Below are 24,086 nucleotides of genomic sequence, written 5' to 3'. Positions count from 1 at the left end.
TGGGGTTTGGCATATCCATGTCTGTCTGTCAGACTAATTTGAGCAAAAAGCAAAATGGATGGTATTTTTACCATGTGCGACCCATTAAGAAGATGTGAGATGAGTGAGTTCCAAACTATTAAGAAAGAGAATTCTATCCTTCCTTTTGTTCCAACAGCCAATGAAAAACAAAGTGTGCTGATTATACACTGCCCCATAGCACTTAAAGCACTCTCTAGGCAGTTTAAGATATAATTATGCAAGCTACACATTGCCTCACCGCCACCAACCCAGCAAGCTTGGTACTCAATTTTCCAACCTCAGAATGGTGGAAGGTTGAGTCAACCTTGAACAGCCATTATCCATTGGGATCAATCTCAGGACATAAGCAGAGTCTTGGCTGCAGTACTGCAGTTTAACTACTGTGCCTTAAGGCACTATAACACTATTCTGATCAGTGTGCTTATTATGTTGTCAGAAGTGTGACATTTTATTTGCACATTGTCCATGGTGAAATATTTGTGTGCAGGATTACACTTGTCTCTTCATACCTTCACAAATTTCTCATAATCCATAATCCTCATCTGTTTGTGCAGCTTGCTGCCACCAGTGGTGGCTAATTGACAAGATACTTGGATTCGTGTCTGTCGTGCGCAAAAACAAGATGCACTACAGAACTTCATTTCGTTGCTGCAGACTACACATAACGTATGCAAAAAACAAAAGGGTTCTGTCCATGAGGCTGTAGTAATATATAAAAGGCTTAACCACATACATGGAATCTCTCATCAAACCTGTCCGTAAACTGGGATTGATTAGACCCTGTTTCCTTATTCAGAAAGTAATATTATAGCAATGAAGAAATGAAGATACTCGCCAACATTTTCCAATGGTGCATCTCTCCGATACTTCATTAGTTATGCTGGCTAGGGCTGGACAAGCAACATCTGTGGGGTTACATATAGTATAACATATGGCAAAGAGGTGGAAAGGTGGATGTAACACAAAGTAAATTATGTCTAGTTTTTATTCTCCACATTAGTGCACCAATTGCATTGTCTGGATCTTACAAGATAAGATAAGAGAGAGCTTTATATATCACCCATCTTGCTTTGCACTTCATCACTTAATGTCTGATGGTAGGACATTTTAACACACTATAATAATTTATATATTCTGTAGCTTTGCTAACACTAGCAAGGTACATTTTCTACTCTTTCTCTTCCTATTTGGTATTGGTCTTCTTTGCTACCTTCCTAAGGCAAGTGAACATCAATGGTTACAGAAGAAAATAAATGATGCACAGAAAGGTCTTTGCAATGTTTCAAGTAGACACAGCAGAATACGAGTAACCCACAATCCTATTCTCAAATGCCGTACATGTCAGCTATACTTTGAATGGAAGAAAAGTGGGGTTAGGAGGGGCATGATCCGGAGTTAATATTATTTTATCAGATTTTAGTACAACTATCTAAAGGAATTTAATTAAAGAGGAATTAAAGAACCTCTTAATGAGAGTGAAAGAAGAGAGCACAAAAACAGTCTGATGCTGAACATCAAAAAAAACTAAGATCATGGCCACTGGTCCATCACCTCCTGGCAAATAGAAGGGCAAAATATGGAGGTTGTGACAGATTTTACTTTCTTGGGCTCCATGATCACTGCAGATGGTGACAGCAGCCACAAAAATTAAAAGACACCTGCTTCTTGGGAGGAAAGCGATGACAAACCTCGACAGCATCTTGAAAAGCAGAGACATCACCTTGCCGACAAAAGTCTGCATAGTCAAAGCTATGGTTTTTCCAGTAGCAATGTATGGAAGTGAGACCTGGACCATAAAGAAGGCTGACCGCCGAAGAATGGATGCTTTTGAATTGTGGTGCTGGAGGAGACTCTTGAGAGTCCCCTGGACTGCAAGGAGAAGAAACTTATTCACTCTGAAGGAAATCAACCCTGAGTGCTCACTGGAAGGACAGATCCTGAAGTTGAGGCTCCAATACTTTGGCCATCTCATGAGAAGAGAAGACTCCCTGGAAAAGACCCTGATTTTGGGGAAATGTGAAGGCAAGAGGAGAAAGGGACGACAGAGGACGCAGATGATTGGACAGTGTCACCGAAGCTACCAACATGAATTTGACTCAACTCCAGGAAGCAGTGGAAGACAGGAGGACCTGGCATGCTTTGGTCCATGGGTCGGACATGACTAACCAACTAAACAACAACAAAATCTAAAGTCAATGTAAATCCAAATAAGGCACTAGCATTAAACACATTCAGAGCATTTTGTACATGAATGTGAGACCATTGTTTCTATCAGCCATTTTTAAGTAAGAAAAGTAAGGATACCATTTAATGCCAGAATAGTAGTTGTTTCTCACCAAACCTACTCTGATTGAATGTTTTGTCCCATGAAATCACTTCTGATTTTACAGCAACTTTATGAAGTAATGGCTTCCAAAAAGTCATATTATTAAGAGCCCTGCTCAGATCCTGCAGATTAAAAGGCCAGGGCTTTACACTTTCCTTCCAAGGTGTTCTATGCTTGACTAACGTGGGTTATCTGTCATTCTGTAAAAGGAAAACAGCATCATTCCACCACAGGGAATATGAAAAGAGCCAAGAGTTTAAGGAAGATGGGAGAGGGTACGGAGGCTAGATAATCCATCAACTAGAGGAAGGGAAGGGAAAAAGACTTGCTAAATTCCTTGTTCACATCTAGGAGTATAAATGTGCACTTGGTTCATCCTTGCATGTAGGGAAGAAGAAATGCAAAACCGCCTGTGACGTGGCTGGCCACTCCCCTGTCTCTGCCCACTCAGGCCTCACAGAATGGTCACCACGCTACCACACACTCTTGCTGCCACCAACCTTTCCTTTAAATGAAAAGGACAAGGGTTTCTTTCAAACATAAAACTGGTTTATTGATTACAAAATAAAATAAGTAAATCACTGGAAGATAATCACATTGTAATCACTTTCTTATTTAATTAAACTCATAGACTTTCCCTCACTGACACCTCAGGCATGCAGGCCTCTTTCACTCTCACAAGATCTCTCTGGATCTCACTCTAACACTCTATCAATCCCCTCACACACACTCTTCACCCCCCTTTTTATACCAGCTCCTCCCCTTCAGTTCCACCCTCCGTCACACCATTGGCTGATAATTCATTGCCCAGCCGTGATGGACAGTTGAGGTAATGGCTGCCCGTTACACCACCCCATTCACACCCAAAAGAGTTTGAGATATTCTGTGGACCTCTTAACAGAAGAAGAAAAGATAGCTAGATAGGAATGAGAAAGTACAAGCACTTACCTGGCCCTCACACAATTAAGTTACCCATCATTTGCACAAAATAGGCACAAAACCTGCATCACTCCTCTGTGAGAAACAAAGCAAATACACAGCAGGCATAGATTGGCTAGTCATTAAGTGAGAGGCAAACAGCATTTAGTCAACGGTTTCTTTCCCATGAATCAAAGGGGAAATTGCCCCAGTTTTGGAGAAACCCTGCACAAATAGTACTGTGCATCTTTTATATTTTCTTTTCAAATCATTCTTTAAAATAGTGAGGACAGAAACAAGAGTGGCAGAAAATAACTGCATTGTCTCCCAGAGAAGAATGTTCCAATTCCTCATCCTTGTCTGCAAGGATGAGACAACTAGAGATTTACATCCCTACTGATGAGTTAATCATTGTCTAAAGATGGATAATCCAGGAAAAAAATGTATCCAGCTAATCTGAGAAGAAACTTGAAAGGATTTTTTCTTGTCTATCCTCCTTATTTGCTTTAGGCACTGGGAGACCAGCTTAACTCTTAGTGTGGGGAAACTGCTGGAAATTTCTAGTAGTGAACACATCCTGACCTGACCTTTTCCAGTTGCACCAGTTTGAGGGACACTAATGGGCCTTTCTGGCTTCTCTCGCATGGAAGTCTGTAAGTGCGCGCAGACTGCACAGATTGCTGGCTGGCAGCTTTATGCCACTTGCCAGACAGAGGGTTTAATTTCAGCTATCACTGCATCATAAACTGATCTAGAGCACTAGGGTGTTAATATAAAAATAGAAAATAGCCTTATAAGGTGTACGTAATCTCTCCTCCTCTCTTTCTGTCTCTACCCAGAGATCCCAAGAGTTGCAGCAAAACTCAACTCAGTAACAATCTAAAAGCAAAGCTTTGGGTTCAGTGTCTAAACATCACCAAGAAAAAGGAAATTCCCATGAAGCAGTGCTCAGTTACCATAGCAACTTCACATGGTAGCACAAAAGGCTTCTTTTCTATGCAATGCTGTTATTCTGGAAATCTATCTTCCCAGATGTGAAACCATCATTTGGGTCCGCTGTGACAACACAGTGCCTAGGAGATGCTAAATAGAACTAATGCTTCATTTATTATGACATGAAGTCAAGTTCCCCCATGCAAACGCCACCTTCTAAAATGCCCATTTCATTAGCAATGATACTAATTGTAAATTAAGTAGAATGAAGAGTTAAAACAATACATGCTGTGCCCACTCTGTGTTTTGAATATTTCTCTTAATTCTTTACAAATTTTCTGACCTTTAACAAGAGCCTGATCAAAGTAATAAAACTGTAGCCTCGGTGAGCCTGTTGATAACAAGTCCCACCAGCCTAATAACGTACAAAAACGGCACTAATAAATGATTATCTTGCAATCACAATTATCTCAAGGGACTGCAATAAGAAAAGCTGTATAATCAGGAAAGGACCTCATTAGCAATTCTCTAGGCAACCCCTTTGCTAAATAAAATAAAATTTATTATGCTGGAGCTATGTTGGATGGTAAGGTTATCAAGCAATTTAGATCAAGTGGTCTAAGTTAATTTGATTCGTGTTCCTTTTCTTCAGAGTCCTCTGATGGTGAATGGGTCTAGCGACTGATCTCTTTTCCATCAATAGATATATTACCCCTTCTTTCCTAATAAGAAGGTATTGAAATGGTAGATAATGTAACGTAGCAGATGAGAAAGATAAAATAGTAGGTAGATAGGGAAACAGTAAAACTGTGGAGCACAAAAGCATGACTTTTGAAATTGTCTTTGGTCTTGAGAGAAACAGACAGGAGGAAAAAAATCTAAGGGAAATGCAGAACAATAGATATTACATATTAACATGTTATAATAAATAGTAAATTTTACAATCATATAATTTTATGATTTTTAATTTTATACGTATAGGTGATCTTATTTCATAATTTCTCATTATTTGTTTCAGGTAGCTTTCCTAGATAAAAGACCTTTGTATGTGAGAGGCATCAAACATTCATATAAAGTAATGACTACATAGTATTCTGCAACCAATAATGCTCTCCATATGTACTGGATAATGTCTAGCTATTTGGTTTCTGGCTGTGGAACTAGAAGTTGGGAGTTGGCTTCCCCTTTGTGTCTCCTTGACAAGGGCTGAACTCAATGATGTATTGGGTCCTTTCAAGCTCTGCAATTTTAGATTATATATGGAACACAACAAGAAGAGGAAGTTGCCTCACATATACCTTACTTGAGACAATAAGTTAAGAACAAAAAGAAGAAAAAGGAGAACAAAAAGTCTTACTGGTTTTACAGATTTGCCCAACAATAAATAGAGCTCCATGTAAATTTTCTATTGGACAACCTCATATGTTAATAATTAAGAGTATTTGTTTAGGCATTTTTGATAATAAAAATAGTCTCGATTTTGGTTCACAGATAATGTTTTTGTTGTTTAAGAACCAGTCTGCTTAGCTACACAAATACTGTATGTAAACTGCTTACAGAATACCCGCGGAAGACAGATGCTTGCAAATCTAGGAGTTTTGCCAAATCCAGGTGCCACCTAATTGCTGCTTATAAACAAAGACCCTCATCAGGCTCACGTAAAGGGACACTGCGGAGTCTAGACAGGACAACAATGGCTTCAAGTGTCTGGAATAAATTATAGATAAGACAGTTAATAAAGAATCTATAAAGTAATAATGATGTTGATCCTCCATTAACAAAATCTCTAGATAGATAGATAGATAGATAGATAGATAGATAGATAGATAGATAGATAGATAGATAGATAGATAGATAGATAGATATAGATATAGATATAGATATAGATATAGATATAGATATAGATATAGATATAGATATAGATATAGATAAAGAACGATGTATCTAGTTCAGAAGCAGCAAAATCACAGGTGATGTTTTTCACGAACTGGACACAATCTAATTTTTTTAAAAAATTTCTGGATTTTTTAAAAAAAGGATTCAGAATCAACATGTCAGGTATTTTCATCTTTATCCATGACTTCTGTACATTTCCTATCATTATAAGCCATAAACACATTTATGTGAGTCTCTAATTGTCACCCACTGGCCAGTACAGTATTGTGTAGTTCTACCTGTGCAGTGGAAATGACGTCACTGGCAGACTGCTGCTAATTAACCAGTTCCTGCAACTTTATGTTATTGCGTGAGGTGCAAGAACTCCCAAACTGGAAAGGTAACTCTTTTATGTGTGGCCATTTGCTCCTACCGTTGTTGTGCAAGTGGAAAGACACAACAGGATCCTGTCCACTGTAGGTTTAACAACGGGTGATATCAAACATTGTACTAGAGTTGTAGAAGGGATAACCATGTTAGTCTGTGCAAGCAGGCTATGCAAAAATAAAATAAAAACCAAAGGTAAAAATAAGACAAAAACGTGGTGGCACCTTAAAGACTAACTATATATATGGAATTGAAACAAAATTAAACTGCAGCCCCCCAGTACAATTGTTTGATGAAGTGGAGTTATCCATGGAAGTTCACATTAAAAATATATATATAACTGTACTCTCTGAGGACGGTCCTCCAAGAAGGGTCAGAGCCAGGCAAGCGCCAGGCCACCAATTCCCAACTCAGAGAGCCTCCTCAAGAGGATACTATGGTTGACGGTATCAAAAGCCACCGAGATGTCGAGAAGGACCAACAGAGATGTTTTGCCCCTGTCAGCCTCCCTCAACAGGTCATCATACAGGGCGACCAATGCCGTTTCTGTACCATGGTGCGGCCTGAAACCCAACTGGAACGTATCCAGGGCATTTGTTTCATCCAAATGAGCCTGAAGCTGATCGGCCACCACCTTCTCCACCACTTTGCTAATGAAAGAAACGTTGGCGACAGACCTATAATTGCCAATTTTGTCTGCCGCCAAACTAGGTTTCTTCCTTATGGGCCTAATGACTGTCTCCTTGAGGGCAGGAGGTACTCTGCCCTCAAGGAAAGACCCATTAATAATTGCTGTGGCCCATTCTTTTGTTATAGTCCTGGCTGCTTTGATTAGCCAGGCCGGACAAGGGTCAAGGGAGGAGGTGGTGGCTCAACAGCGATCAAGCACTTTGTCCACAATACCTGGTGTCACAGATATTGAAGGAGATCAATAATCACCAGGCAAGTTGAAGCGCTGTACATCTCTGCTCGATCCACTGTATCCAAAAAAGGAGAGAGCTCCCGGCCGATGGCCTCCACTTTAGATTTTAAAAGTGCTGCAAATTGTTCTGATGAAATACTAGAGAGAGCCCCATCACTTTGACCAATTCCAAATAGGTCACACACTATATGGAAAAGCTCCGTCTGCTGGTTTGAAGCTTTGCTTATCCGGTTAGTGAGATGTACACGGCTAGTAGCCTCTACCTTGGCATGTTAAAGGTTAGTTGCGACCTTGACAGCTATCCAATTATAATCCATCGGGTTCTTTCTCCACTTGCACTTTAGTCTTCTCCTAAATTGCTTCATCACTCATAGGTCCTGATTAAACCACAGTGCAGGCTGAGCTCTGCATTGGAGAGGGCATTTAGGAGCAATCGTGTCTACAGCCCTGGTGGCGACGGTATACCAGCCATCCACCAGAACCTCGACAGGAGCACCAGCCAGATCATCCGAAATCCCTCTCATGGAATCCTGGAATCCTGTAGGATCCATTAGCCTTCAAGGGCATACCATAAAAATAGGTCCATGCTCCCTGCAAGGGGGAAGAGCCACTGAGAGATTACATTTTATTAGGTGGTGCCTTTTGCTACCTCCATGTGAAAAAAGACCCACTACACAACTGGGAACCCTGGTTGTTGAGCATCCCACTTGTGTGTTGAGACTCCAGATGAGGCACGGGCTTTCCTCTTCATGGAGTTCCTCTTCTCCTGGAAGAGGAGGCAATGTGAGGACTCTATTCCTGCTTATGTATTCAAATTAACGTGTGCGTTTTTTAAACCACCAGAAAAAGAAGTCTGTAGAATCTGAGTGCACAGTGGTTCAATATGTAAACTAAGAATCTGAAAAAAGGAAAGAAATTTCCACATGCACAAAAAATACGCAGCTACATGCTGTATCTTGTACAGTGGTGCCTCGCTTAACGACGATAATCTGTTCCAGGAAAATCGCCGTTATGCGAAAACATCGTAATGCGAAAAAAAACCCATTGAAATGCATTGAAACCCATTCAGTGCATTCCAATGGGGGTCAAAACTCACCGTCCAGCGAAGATCCTCCATACGGCAGCCATTTTCACTGCCTGTCTTGCGAGGAATCCATCCCAGAAAACAGTGGGGAGCCATTTTGTTTACCCAGCGACTATCTTGAAACCGCCGATCAGCTGTTTAAAAAACGTCGTTTTGCGAAGAATTGGTTCCCAAAGCAGGGAACTGATCATTGCAAAGCGAAAAAAACCCATTTAGACCATTGTTTTGCGATCGCAATTGCGATCACAAAAAGATCGTTGTAATGCGGTTTTGCTGTAATGCAGGGCAATCGTAAAGCAAGGCACGACTGTACTGTGTATGTTGTGTACATGCAGTCACAGTCCACATACGGGGCTCAGTGGCAGGCACGGTGGGTACAATTATTCATGTTTGGGAATTCCTGTGAAAAAGGAGAGTGCATGGAGGCTGGCATTGGTTTCAGTTTAGTCAGAATCTGTACATTTTGATTCGTTAGGAAAGAACAAAAATTTCTAAAGAAATTATGTAAGTTTTTTGCTTTAATATTGACACTTATAACATTGTATTGACATTACTCTTAGTCCGGAAGGCTGAAATTATATCACTAATTACTATCATTTCCTTTTGAATAATCAAGGCTCTTTATCAAAAGATCTTGAGAAGCAATGACCGTGGGATGAAGAACAAAAGGAAAGTACCATGAGCCTAGATTCTTATTCTTTTGATATATAATTTACCTAATTGAACGACCAAGGTAATTTCAATTCATTGTGATGCAAAATGAAAATGAATGTGAAACAACAAAACTCACCTGTTATCTGCATTTTAATATGATCTGCATTCTGATCTGAGCAGAATAGACAAGACTCGTCATATCTGTTACCTTTTAGAAATCACTCCTATCAGCGTGGTGGGTAACAAACGAGCATATCTTTTCGGACAGGTGTCATTATTTTATTAAGAAATAGGGGCCAATTGGCCAGAATTGGTTTCGTCAAAAAGGTTTTCAGGCGTGCTATGCAAATCTTTTGCAGCTATCACATTTTTCAAGAGGCCTTGCATAGAGGAAAAAACTGGCATGTAATTCTTCATCAGGACAAGATTGATATTCTAGGAACACATACAAGCACAAGAAGAATAAATAGTGATGAGGGGGATGGGAGAACCAGAACTTAGAAAACACCAGGTAGGCAATATGAAAAAAAAACTTTCCTACTAATTCTTTACATATTTCTATGCTTGCCTTTGAAGTATCTCTAATTGCTATATATAACTAGCAGATGTATCTACAAAGTGGACAGGGAGTTTTCCTAAGTTTTGAATGCTCAAAACCTTTCATTTGCCTCCCAGTCTGCACCCTATAGATTGCTAAGGATCTGCTATTACATCACATGTGAAAAATAGGCGCCTTCCTGCTGCTGATACATTTCAATCCTTCATGGTGCATATGCAAAAGGCAGGTATGAAGGGATAGGGCTGGCACATGTGCAGATATTAGAGAGAGCATGCACACCTCACAGCTTCAAATGCCATTTATTTCACTGCAGCTTCCAGACTTTGAGTCCTCAAATATCCAGACACAGTGCCTCAAAAGAGCTAACAAGTCACATTCAGCTAGAATGTAGAGACCACAAGTACAGATGTTTGAAATGAAGCTTGTGTAGAAAACAGCATCTACTGCTTCAGCCTCCTAGAATGGAGCCCTTAAAAAGTTGCTTCCAGAATACTCAAGCCAGCATAGCCACTAGTCATGCTGGCTGTGGATTCTGGGAGCTGTTATCAAAAATATGCTCTGACCAATACGCTTTGTGCTAGGGTAGCTGCGTGGTCTGTTTTAGGAAAGAGAAAATGCTGCATTTGGAGGACTGCAAGAGTCAGACGGAAATGAACTGAGGAAAATCCTGATCGAAAGACTGTTTGATAACAATATGTACCCAAGCAGCATGATCTTACTTTTTCACTCTGGCAAGACATTCTCTTAAAACTAAGCTCAATGGGATACTGGCCACCAAACCATAGAGAAGGATAACAGCCCTTTATGTTGAGAGCGAAACACATTAAAATACCATGTATTTATTTTCTTTCTTTCAAAGATTTTGAAAGAAAACGTTTCCTATTTTGCAACATAATTCAGCACATGCATATTCTCTCTCTCTCTTTCTCTCTCTCTCCATAGTGTATGTCTTCCTTTATTATATCTCATTTTTGTTGATGTGGAAGGAGCCACCCTACTTTGTGCCGTCACATATTCAGCACAATAACTGAAAAGAACTAATTAGTCAAACTCCATAAGAATGTAAAGGGACAAGGGCAAGAAAGCAGGAAAAAAAACCAGATGCGTAACTTGAATCTCACAAGGAAACAAAGGCCCATGAAGAGCAGGAAGACAATGAAAAAATGTGAAGTTGCACAATAGCAGTGATCAACTGGAGATAAGAAATAAGAAGGCTAGACAGAAGAGTATTATGAAAATCATGTCTCGACATGATAACAGAATTATACAGAATCCTTGGGATTCCAATAGGAAGAAAAGAATGAATCCTTGATGTAATGAAATCATTGGGGTGTGTGTGTGTGTAAAAGGCAACTCTTCAGATCTAGCTGGAGTGCAACTTCCAACATTCCTCATTACTCATGATAGATTGATGAGTGTTGCAGGCATATAATCTCTGAACAGGTACATTTTACCCTTCCATGATTTAAAGTGGTCGACCAGACCAGATGGGCGGGATATAAATCAAATAAATAAATAAATAAATAAATAAATAAATAAATAAATAAATAAATAAATAAATAAATTAAAGATCTGGAAAGAGCAAGATTTGGCTGTAACAGAAAGAACACAATTCAGCCACAAAATACCAGTCCATACTATTGTTATAATTAGAAAGCGAAGAAGGATAAACACATGCATGTCCGAAAGTAGGAGGTTACAGATGGAAGGACAGAAGAAAAACTTGGGGGATAAGCCAGGAGCTCAGTTTAGATAAATGAAGAAAGCCTATATCCAGAAAAGGCAGATGTAAACCAGCAGTAGTATTAACCAAAAAGTAGGATGTCCAACCGGAAGTTGAGATACAACATCATTAAAGTTATAGGACATACTATTAGCAGCAGTGGAAATTAGTCTTAATACACAAGGTGAAACAGGAAGAAGAGGGCCAAGAACAGAATCTTGGGAGGTGGCAACAGAGGAAGGGAAAACAGAACTTTTAGTAGAAACATAAAGGAAGGTAACAACAACCTATGACTATGAAAATGATTGAAATGAAGAGAATATACAGTGATAAATAGTATAAAAATAAAGATTCTAATGAAGGAAAAACTACAATAAAGACCAAATAATGACAAGCAGTTTGACTAGAATGACTAGAATGATGATCATGGTAACCACACTGGAAGTGATCAAAAGAAGAATTTCAAGAACACAAAGCCAGAGATTGATTCAAAACTAACGCATTCAAGTAGCTTAAAAATAAAGGGCAGAGAAGGGAAAGGTCAATAAATCAGAATGATCAAGAAAAGGTTTTTATGGATAGAAGAAGCAATACCTGATTTATTTTTTGAAGGAAAAAAGCAAGAGAAATACACATTGGAAGTAAAATAAAAAATGGATGAAGCAAAATGATTATATCTAGATTGGTGGAATGAGTGGGGTCTAAGTTACTTATAAGTAACCAAGCCTCACTTATTTCTACATGTCTATAGTGAGCATGATTTAAGAGATCAATTGAGACTGGTGAAGATGGCTACAATCTAGCTCCTAGATTTTTTTTTCCCTATGCAGAAGTAATATTTTAAGTCCCACAATTTTCCATGGACTGTCCCTCCACTCCAAAGCAGCTCCATGACAAAAAATGAATACATTGCTAGAGATGTTTGATACATGAAGATTTTATTTTTAAGTCTAGTTTTCAGGGGGAAAAAACCTCTGTTCTAGCAATTAAATCTACTACGTTTTATCATTTTTTCTTGTATATGTTATATACAATCACTTCACACTGTCTGGAAAAAAAAGAAGGGCAGAAAACAAACGTACGATGATTATTTTAGGAATACATGGAATCTTCCTTCCTTCCTTCCTTCCTTCCTTCCTTCCTTCCTTCCTTCCTTCCTTCCTTCCTTCCTTCCTTCCTTCCTTCCTTCCTTCCTTCCTTCCTTCGTTTCCTGTTCAGATAACAGTGCTCTATAAAGACTATGTTCTGAAACAAAATATGTGCAAATATAAGCCATGAAAGCTGCACTTGCATTTTTGTCCCAGAGGTAGTCCTAGAATATTGATCAATATGCCTGATGAAGAATATTCAGAAATGCGAAAGATGGTTTTGCTTTTACCTTTGAAACGCATCTCCCACAATCCCTGAGTCAGCATGGCGGCTACTGAGGAATACTGTGAATTGTAGTCTTAAAAAGATAAGTTCCTCTATCTCTGTGAATATTTATGGCTCCTTCAGCTCTCAGACACCACTTTTCATTGTGAGAGGTGGGTAATGATACTTGGTTTCAGGGTTTTACCCACTTCCCCCTTTCTTATGCATTTCCACATTTGCGGCATCCATAAGCAGAGAAAAATCAGTTTTAATGGCTTTGCATTTATGACAAAAAGGGGTGGCAATACACAAAAAGATTAGAAATACACAGATTATAATAAACTGGTAAATCAATTTGCCCAAGCTACAGAAAGGGAAACATAAATTATTTCAAGAATCACCAAAGTTGTAGCATCATGGAGGCAAGAGGATATAATTAATATAGTTGATTGACTAGAAAGAAAGAAAGAAAGAAAGAAAGAAAGAAAGAAAGAAAGAAAGAAAGAAAGAAAGAAAGAAAGAAAGAAAGAAAGAAAGAAAGAAAGAAAGAAAGAAAGAAAGAAAAGGGAGGAGGGAGGGAGGGAGAGATCAGTTCTTAGGAAATTATGTATCTGTAAATTAATGGCAGCTAAGATTTATTCCCTTTGGAACTATAATTCAATTTGAAGTATCTGGAAGATTTCACTGAAAATTGATTTCATTTGGTTAAAAAAAAAAGCTGACAAGATGCTTTCATGGAGCAGAACACCTTGGAAGCTGTTATTTATCATGCCACAACAGACATCCCATCCCGCAGTAAAATGTATTTGCTGACCAATTCAAACCTGGCCAGTCTTAGATGTGGAGAGGCTATCTATAACAGCAGCAGCAGTTGTACAGTTCTCCACCACCACCCCATCCCCAAATATAAAAGAACCAGAAAATAGCAAAAGGATCCTTGGATAACCTTGAAGAGCAGAGAGATCTGGACTTATCTCAGGCACACTGTACTTCTTAAAGGAAATTAAGCATCTCCCAGCAATTTTAAGAGATCCATGTCCAGCAGGCCGAAGCAAAGAGGCAGTCCTGAAAGCAGCAAAATCAGGGAGCTGGACAGGAGACAGATTGTGTTTGTCTTCAGTGTGGAAGGGATTGTCACTCTCGAATTGGCCTTCTCAGCCACACTAGACGCTGTTCCAAGACCTCCATACAGAGCACGTTACCATAGTCTCCCAAGACTGAAGGATGTCTACTACTAATACTATTGCTCTTATAACCAAAGAATTTATCTCCAAGCACTACAAATCGAAAGGCATTGTCCAGTACATCCATTGCTCCCTTCTAGAGATGGGCACGAACTACAGTTCGGTGGTTCGGCGTGGTTCCACAGTTTAGCTACACAGCTCAGCCATAGGGTCCCCTTGCTCTGCCTCCTTTGGCAAGCTCCCTTCAGAGGCACTGATGCTGCTTCCCAGCCCTGACTCCTCTGTGCACTGCCTCTGAATGGGTGCCCCACTGGAGGATGTGGGACAAAGTAAGGACCCACAGAACAGCTGTGCAGCTAAACCATGGTTCATAACCATCTTTATTCCTTTTCTTAATGGATTTGTGCAAGGATGATTTTTGTGTATGTGTTGTAAAAAGAAACAGTAATGGGGAAACACAGGATGGGTACAAATGGAAGATGGTGGCACCTGGACGCCTTTACTCCATAAAATTCCATGGATGAGGCATTGTGATTGCCAGAAGCGGAAAAAGTTTATTTTTGAACTACATGTCTACTGGCCATCCTGGTTGGAGGGTTCTGGGAAGACTTGTTCAAAAAAAGAGATAATTTTTTCTCAAGCTGTAGGAATGACAACACTTCATTTGAATGCAACATAACCCCCCCACACAGAGACATCTTTACACTACATTCAATACCATTTGTCGTTTGATAAAATGCCCCAACTAACCTAGGTTTCTGAATCACATGATTTTCAAAAACAACATAAGACATATTTATAGTTTATGTTTTATTTGTACTTTTCCTTCATTAAATCAAGATCTTTATGTGTCCTTTATTTGTCTATCTTTTGTTGTCCTAGATTTTGACACTGCACAGCTGGAAGGGGCCTTATGGATCACGTCCAGCTCTTGTCAAGGAGGCACAGTGGGGAATCAAACTCCCAAAGATGCCTAAACCATTGAGCTATAAAGCTGTCCACTGTACAAAACACACACCCTACACAGCTGTTTTTAACACCCACCAACACAGCACACTACTTCCCAGCCTTGCAATGATTTGCTATCAACCCAGCACAATATTTTCTGAAGAATAGCTTCCATCACTTTTCTTCACATGAATTTTCAGTTATGACTACCATGAGCATCACTTCTTTTACAGAATCCAATCCCGATGGTAACAGCCCTTGCAGTACATTTGTTCTATTTCTATCACATGCTGAGAGGTATAGCAGGTATTGTCAGATCAGGATTTCAAAGTCCAATTCCAGTCTTAAACATCTCTAAAAGGTTGGTATTGGTCTTTCTCTCTCTTTTTTTCTTTTTTTGTGGGGAATGAAAAAAAAATGAGGTTATAGCTGCGGACAATTATAAATTTTTCTTAAGGAGCCTATAAATGGACTTGCATTTATTTTTTTCCTTGTTTTTTTTTTTAAAGCAGGAACATTGAAAGGGAAACCTGTATTTCTGTGGCTATTAGCCAGCTTTTCTAAGCCTGCATAGGAAACTGTGAAAAGTCACTGGGATGCCTAGAGAGCTAAGGAAGGCTGACCTAGAGAAAGCCAGCTGATAGCGACCCTTGGAGAACACTCCAGCTGGTTTAGCAGATGGTAGGCAGAAAGCCAAGGCGAGCACTAGATGGTAATAAGTGGGATCAACAAGGGATAATCCTTAGAATTGTGGAAGAGATAGCCAAGTCATAGGAAGAAGGTACAGTATGGAAAAGCACTAGCACCAAGAGAGGAAAGAATTGTTGAGCAAGTGGGAAACAGAATTCTTTAAGTGTAAAGACTTCATTTTTAATCTGGATGTAGTTAGATGGTTGAAAAAAATTTTTCGTGCTTGATTTCATTGACTTTCTCTGAAATGCACCTGCATTTCCATTCCCATCCTTTTCTTGAATCAGGTTTTGAGATTTTGTTTTTAGTTTCTGCATTTAAATTAATCCCCCATATTTGTCCATTTTCCTTAATGTGCCCATTCATATATGGATATTATCTAAGGAAAGCCTCCCCCCCCCACACACAAAAGACTAAAGCATTTTAGCATGCTTTTCCCCCACCCCATCGTATCTATTTCGGCCATCCACATTTTAAAATGTTTACATAGTTTTGTGTGCATTTTTGTTTTCTGAAACGACCTGCTGCCTTTTTTTTAAAATTGGGATTGTAAAATCCAAGGAAATTCTTCTCCATCACAGCATGTACCAATTCAGAGGTTTAGGTTAATCTTCAAATTGCCTACTCAGAGAAGTCAGCAGAAGTTAGCAGCACAATGTCAGTTGCGTGTTATTGAGGCCAACTGTGCTGGGACTCTCAGTGGATTAAGCCCAGGAAAAGGAAATAGTTGCCTTCAGGCCTGAAATGCCTCTCACAGTCAGAGATGCTGGTAGAAAAACAAGAAAGAGGGAAAAGAAAAGGTTTTGGAAGATCACTTCCAAATCCTGTCAGCCCACTTCTAGTCTTACTAGTTGAAGGTTCCCTCCTGTTAGCCCTTGAAGATAGCCCAACACTAAGAAAGTAAAGAGGTAAATAATCACTCAACTAGCCTCAAGTTGTTGCAGAGAAGAGGAAATGAATAACTGTAGTCAGGAAGTCAAATCCATTCATCTAGAACAGTGGCTCTTAACCTTGGGTTACTCGGGTGTTTTTGGACTGCAACTCCCAGAAGCCTTCACCACCAGCTGTGCTGGCTGGGGTTTCTGGGAGTTGTAGTTCAAAAACACCTGAGTAACTGAAGGTTAAGAACCACTGATCTAAAAGCCTGACAGTTCTTGCCTGGCAGCGCCTGGGTAGAAAACCCATCAGGCAATGAGCAGGCCCCGAGGTCAGTCAAGTGTCATTACATGCATTTTTGAATGTATGGGTTTTTTTTCTGTGCAGTTACATTTCACTGGACATATTTTTCGAACTCTTGGAATGTGTGGCAAATCAGGATTGGATGGCTTCTTGATATGATCTTAGCTTAGCTTCCATGACATCGAAAGCTTATCCTGGAAATTTATGTATATCAAAAATATATTAGGGGGAAGATGAAGTTCCTGCCCTATTCCTAATGAATTTGCAACCCCAGTAATAGGTACTATATATATGTCTAGTTGACCTCATTCTTCCTGGTACAGGAGGTTCCCCTTATCAGTATCCGCTGATTCACTTATCAACCTTCTGAAAATGTTTAAAAATATTACAAGAAAAATCCTAGAAATATATATTTCTACAATGCCATTACCAGAACTGGCCACAGAGGGAGCCATACTATGTATAGTTTTCACTATTAAAATAGCATTCACTATAATCTGCATTTTTCAGCATCCGTCGGGGTGGGCTTGGAACCAATCCCTTGTGGTTTCAGAGGTCCTACTGCCTAACTTTTACTGGTGTAGACTACTACCACAATGTGCATGCCAACAATGTTCTCTCAGTGTGCTGAGTTGCTTTCTTATAAAGAAAAATGAGACAGAATATTTCTTAAGTGAAGGCTTTCTGGTATTCCAGATATCTTTGGGGAAGGGGAAGTGTTTTATAAACAGCTAATGAACTTACAAGGAGTAAAATTTGCCAGACATGAATGTTCATCATCTTCTTTTTAATCTGTGTTAGTTATTAATTTAGTAAGCACCACAGGAAGAACTGAAAGGTGACCTGGCAATGCAAGTGGGGGAAGGCATGGCTGTGTGCCATTTCTATAGCCTGGAAGAAAATTAAGTATGTTCAGATGGTTTTGTTTTGACCCTGTGCAGGAGAACTGCAAAGTTATGAGCAGGTCATTGATTAATGTTGTTGAAATGTTTGTAACGATGTACAAATTTAACCTTATCTTATACAGCAGTCAACACTACCCTTGTCAGATAACTGGTGGAAGTCCTGTTGTTTGGACAGAAGGCAAAATCAGGGACACTAAAACCACTCTCCCTCACATATGAGTGGTATTTTCCCCAGATATCTGATGGGGCTTGCATATAAAACCGTAGACATGAGATTTTGAGATTTTGATATAAAAATGTATTAAATGTTAATGTTATATAGTTAAATGTAAAATGGCTGATTTTACCTCAGTCACTGTACTGATTCTATTCAGGCGTGGGTATCAAGGATTAAGACTTAATGTTGTACAGCTGTGTACATGATGAAACTTTGTGTAACAGAAAATGAAGTAATGTACTTTCTGATTGGTCACAGGACTGTACATAAGTCATGTGTAAAATGAACGTCTTTATCTGCTGTTAGTCAGATCGCTTTTTTTCTATGCTGTGTGTTGCTTCATGTCATGTTAAGCTGCCAGAAGAATGTCTATTCTCTATGTATGTAAATAGACTAAGTTGTTGATTTTACTCTGTCTAACAGCAGATAAAGATGTTCATTTTTGCCATCTTGATAATGTATTGTTTTGGAATTAATTGTTATAATTGTAATTGTAATTTTTATGAATATATACATGTTTATATTGATGTGTTTTTATCTATGCAAGCCGCCCCGAGTAGACATTGTCTAGAGGGGCAGGGTAAAAATCTAATAAATAAATAAAATACTCTCTCAGTGTCATAGTGTCATAAGTATTCTCTGCTAACCAATACCTCCTCACTCTGCTGATGTTATGAGAATACACATTATAATCAAAATACTCTCTCAGTGTCATAGTGTCATAAGTATTCTCTGCTAACCAATACCTCCTCACTCTGCTGATGTTATGAGAATACACATTATAATCAAAATACTCTCTCAGTGTCATAGTGTCATAAGTATTCTCTGCTAACCAATACCTCCTCACTCTGCTGATGTTATGAGAATACACATTATAATCAAAAGTCTCAACAGATATTTGACCTGAACCATGTACATATAACACAATGGTGGTACCTTGTCTATTTTTCAATTGTTTCTTTTTAATATGATGCTAACAAAGGAGAAGGAAAAGGAAAAAAGAAGCCACTGAATGGATAACTTTGTGTTCAGCTCAAATTTAAATTCAACTCAAATTCAGCTTGCATACCCTCAAAATGTTTGAACTTCAGGAAGTGGCCTTCAGTGGTCTACCATCTGTAAAAGCTTATGCCCAATGAAACTTGTTAGTCTTTGTTGTTTACACTACAATAGAATAACATGGCTACCTTTCTGGAAACAACCACAGTTAGATTAATGATGAATTCATACCAACTATCCAAAATGAATGCCTATTGATTTTAACTGGACAGAGCTGGAACTGTATTTAGTACAGTGGTGCTTTGCTTAACGGGGATAATCCGGTCCAGCGAAATCGCTGTAGAGTGAAATCCTCGTTAAGCGAAATAAAAAAGCCCATTGAAACGCATTGAAAATCCTTCAATGCATTCCAATGGGCTGAAAACTCACAGTCCAGTGAAGATCCTCTATAGGACCGGCCATTTTCGCTGCCTGTAAAGTGAGGAATCCGTCCTAGAAAATTGGGGGGGCATTTTGTACACCCGGCGGCCTTTTTCAAACCCTATGATCAGCTGTTTTTAGATGGTCGTAATGCAAAAATTGGTTCCCGAGGCAGGGAACCGATCATCGTGAAGCGGATTTTTCCCATTTAAACCATCGTTTTGCGATCACTTTTGTGATCCAAAAACCTAATAGTCAAGCGATTTCCTTGTTAAGCGAGGCAATCGTTAAGCGAGGCACAACTGTAGATTGAAAAGGGCTTATGTTTAGCAATATCATGTCCAAAATAGGTCAGCTGAGAACTAACATTTGGTGAAAATTACTACATCAGTTTGACTCCAGTAGGTTCATTCTATATTTGCTTCGTTTTAAAATACTCAGTTTATTGCGGCCCTCAACAAATATATTATCTTCCTAGCCTTCAGCTTATTGTCATGCATGAAGACCATTCAGGTACATGTCTGTGTTGCACCCCATTGGATTTAAGCCTTCTGAGGAACCTCAGAGGAACCAGTATAAACAAAATTATTTCCAAAATTATTTCATTATTTTCATAAATCTCTGCTATATGGAACAATCAATAAATTTTCCCAGGGGTCTAAGTACTCCTTTGAAGAATAAGATGATGTTTTTTCAGGACTTGTTATCAAACTGTATGCAAATACTGTAATTTAGACGACAGTAATTGTGTTAAAACCATCATGAAAAGCAGTATGCTGGCTGTCCACAAGGGAAAGCTCCCCATCCCCACAATCAGGAAATGCCAAGAATTTATTAAAATAATTAAATGTTCAAAATTAAGTAAAAAATGAAGTAAGAGGGTAGAAATCAATTAAATAGATAGCAGGATGCCAAATTGAGTCAAGCAAAAATAATACGATTACAAAAGAGACAGCGAGAGAAGTGGAAATCTGGAAAGCAGTATGCATAAAGTTATGCATAAAGTAATAGGTTGTGTAAGTATTATAAGTACCATAGGCGTTACTACAATATTTAAAAAAAACATATAAATTGATATTGGGTGTTCTGGAGCTCATCAGACAGAAGTCTGGGCACTAGATTTCCTGCACATACTGGCTGAATGTAGGTATTAGAGAACCCAGTTTACTCATCATGGAAGGAGGGGTGTGTTTATTCCCCGTCCCTCCTCTCTCTATTTTTTAGCTTTCTTCAACAGATATAAAAGGAAGGGGCTCCTGCTCAAAAGGAGACTCTCCTTTTGAAGAAGAACCAAGATTTTCTAGAGTTCTCACTTCAGTGGTAAGTTTGCATGTCATTCAGAACCTTAATTGTGTGAAGAAAATGATGACGGAAGAATGCCAAGAATAAACTATCTACTCTAAGGTCTAATAGGACTACTTCTGTTCCTCCATATTAATTCTCCACAACCTTCTAATCCATACAGACACAATGGGACCTCCTATTATGATAAGGCAGTCATTTCTGTGAAACTAGAGGTCTTATTATTCCCTAACACAGGAAATGGAAGGAGCTCTTTTTTAACTACATTAGCCGGTAAGAATATTAAGAAATATATTTTTAGATAATCTCTGGCCTGTTTTTCTGCTCTTAATCCCCGGAGAATATCAGCTAGGTACAATGTTTGGGACTTTTCTTTGTACTCGATAGTTGGTAATTAATATGGGATACATAAGTGCAAAGTTCCCCCCCCCCTTCCCTACCACCACCAAAGAATATTCTATGAGAAAGGAAATTTTTGCAAAATATTTTAGTAGATGAAGAGAACAAGTGTTCCTATACTTCCTCCTGTCCCACATTCAGGATTACTTTTACACTCATTAGACCTATTGTCTGACCTAGCAAATAATATTTTTTAGTGGCCAACATGTTTTGAATAAACTAACGTGTTACATGCATGGCTATCAAACATATTTTTTTTAGTAAAGGGCAACTCTGAATATGCATGGAAGTTGTAGTCTTTTCGGTAGCTTGGATCCAAGCCATTCAGGGCTTTATAACACTTGAATTGTACCCGGAAACAGATTGGCGGACAGTGGAGCCTCTGTAAGAGGGAGTTATATGTTTCCTGTTACTTTTAACACTGTAGCTTCCTTGGATTCTTCAGGAGATAGGTAGCATAGAAATATTGTAAATAAATAAAAATAAATATATAAATACATAATGTAGCAGATATATTCAGTTTTGCATAATAACACAAATTCATGTGACCTTTTAAAAACAGGAAGTATTTATAATATATTTAATTCTGCATATAGGAAATGAAATACATTGATAAGAAAAAGAAGGAAAGTGAGGACAGGTAGAAATAAAACAATGAACTACGAATGTCTTCCAAATCCCTGCAGAGATATTTATTTATTTATTTATTACTTTTATTTATTTAGATATGAGCTCTATGGAGGTTACTGACCAATTATTACGGCTTTATAGAAAATCCTGAGCAAAAATTCAGTAATTTAAACTGATGTTGTGTTGATCAGTGTAACAATTAATAATATAAATTAATCTGTTGAGTCTAAAGGAAGAATTTCTCAAAAACAGATAAGTATCTGAAACCACTCATTTCACTTCATCAGGTTCTCAATGCTTAAAAATCTGCATGCTATATTTTACCAGCAACTTTAGGTGCACTAGAAAATAGCCCATTCTCTTTTTTGTGTGTGTGGTGGGGGAAGAGGAAAAAAAAGAATAAGACAGCAAATTTTATTCCCATTCTGAGAGAACAGGAGATACGACACAGACATACTAAAATGATGCATGGCCTCGGACAAAATAATCCTGGTGTCGATAATTTGCAAAGTCGCAAGGGCAAATAAATAGAACTGAGTGACTTTCAGAAGCCTTCTAGGATTTTTGTTTCTCCTTAAGCAAAAGAAAGAAATATTTTTTAAAAAAAATTCTTTTGATGTATTCCCAAATAAAGTAGGATGATAAAAAGAATTGTGAGGATGTGGAGGCTAACAGGCGAGCAAGCTAAGAAGCAGCTGTCCTTTTCTACGGTTTTGGGGGAGGATGCAGTATTTGGGCCATATTTTTCTGCAACAAACTTACTTGGAATCCAGAGATGCTCACATCTGAGAAGACAATACATAGTTTTCACTGTTATTAAATTCTATAATTGCGGGATATAACTCCTGTTTGGTTCATCCTTGTTTTGCAAATGAAGCAATGCCAAAATAAAAATATATACAGTCTGTAAGATACTGAGGTCCCCACCACCCAATATGCCCATGAGAGATTTTGCATGTCTTTGAAACTATTTTCTGCATATTTCTGTAAAACGTACAAAAACTGAAAAGAGCAATGATGATTGCTTTGTGGCTTAGGCTGGTATAAGAACAACTACTGTATTTTTCGCTCCATAAGACACACCTTTCCATAAGACGCACCAATTTTTTAGGAGAAGAAAACAGGAAAATATAATCTGTTTTCTTCGCTCCATAAGACGCACAGACTTTCCACCCCCCCTGTTTTGTGGGGGAAAAGTGTGTCTTATGGTGCGAAAAATACTGTAGATTCAACCAGGATGGAGCAGAGAAGCCTAAGCTGTTGCTGGGATTGGAAGATCAGTTGAAGAGGTGGAAAAAACAGGCATGCTGGGCCTGGTGTGTGGCTGATTGAGCCAGAGGAGGCGGGGGGGAGCAGCGGAAGCAGCCTTTACAAACTGGGACAAACTGGTTCACATCCATCTCTAAATCCCACTTCATTCTCATGATGGTAAGATATATTCAGGTTGCTGGTGAATGGTTGATAATCCCATTTCACAGTGCTGGTATGGCCATTCTTGCCTAGAATCTTGCCCTTATTCACTGTCCTGCCTCAAACTTATGACCTCCAAAAGGTGCCATTATTTACTGGGTAGAAGTCCAAGGTATATTTGTTGGAACCGACACCAAACTACACAAACAGGGATACTGAGTCTTTTTATTTGTTCTTTTTAATTTTTTTTTTGTTTGAGTTTGAGAGAACTCGATCTAGAGATGTTGTAGGGGGTTGCAGAAAAATTCCAACTCCCCACCTAATATTTTCATTTTGATGCTTCACCTTGAACAGAAAGGACTGAAATAGTAGTAATTTAAGGATATGGAATAATGACTCCTGAATAATTTTATTAATTTCATAGAGCATGCCCCAACAGTCTTTAGAAGCCTCCATATTTGCTTTAATATTTCACTAAGATATTTTAAAGGTTTTTGAAAGCTTATTTTATAACGATAGGTCATGCTCAAAAACATATCAAATAAGCAAAGTTAACATTTTCTTCAATAAACCATACTAGTATTTTGAGTATCAAAGAAGCAAATTTATCTGTGAGTAAATAAACTTCTACCTAAATGTTGTTGAGTAGACAGAGGACTGGTCAATTACCTAGATACCACTGGGAATTTCAAGAAGCAGGAAGACAATAAGTAAAATCAATCAATCGTACAATTTATTTATCTTTGTGGTCATGTTAAAGGTCATGCCTTTTTCATAGCTGCACAACAGGATTTCAGCCTTGGTTTCTTATCCAAGCCATTAACTTGGTCTCCACCTATACTTTGCTTTAGCAGCACTCAGGTATCTGGCAGCCCTAGGTCATCCTCTGAAACCTAAAATAATATAAGTTTATAAATGTAGAGATGGATATACTCCTTTAAAACTCAACATATTAGCATGGTTAAAAAAAAAAAAGCACAAGTTAGCTTGCCTTTTTTTGACATATCTCCGAGCCTGATCAAATCTTTTGAAATAAGCTTTCAAAAAT

The 24,086-nt window shown here is 38.6% G+C and overlaps 1 protein-coding gene across 50 annotated transcripts in view; it reads right to left on the bottom strand.

Moving 5' to 3' along the window:
- Nucleotides 1–24,086, bottom strand: part of NRXN1 (neurexin 1) — a 1,165,889-nt gene that overhangs the window by 961,426 nt on the left and 180,377 nt on the right. The window lies entirely within an intron of this gene.

Source organism: Pogona vitticeps, chromosome 1 (genome assembly GCF_051106095.1).
Source record: "Pogona vitticeps strain Pit_001003342236 chromosome 1, PviZW2.1, whole genome shotgun sequence".
NCBI lineage: Eukaryota > Metazoa > Chordata > Lepidosauria > Squamata > Agamidae > Pogona > Pogona vitticeps.
This window is presented reverse-complemented; position numbering and strand designations above follow the sequence as displayed.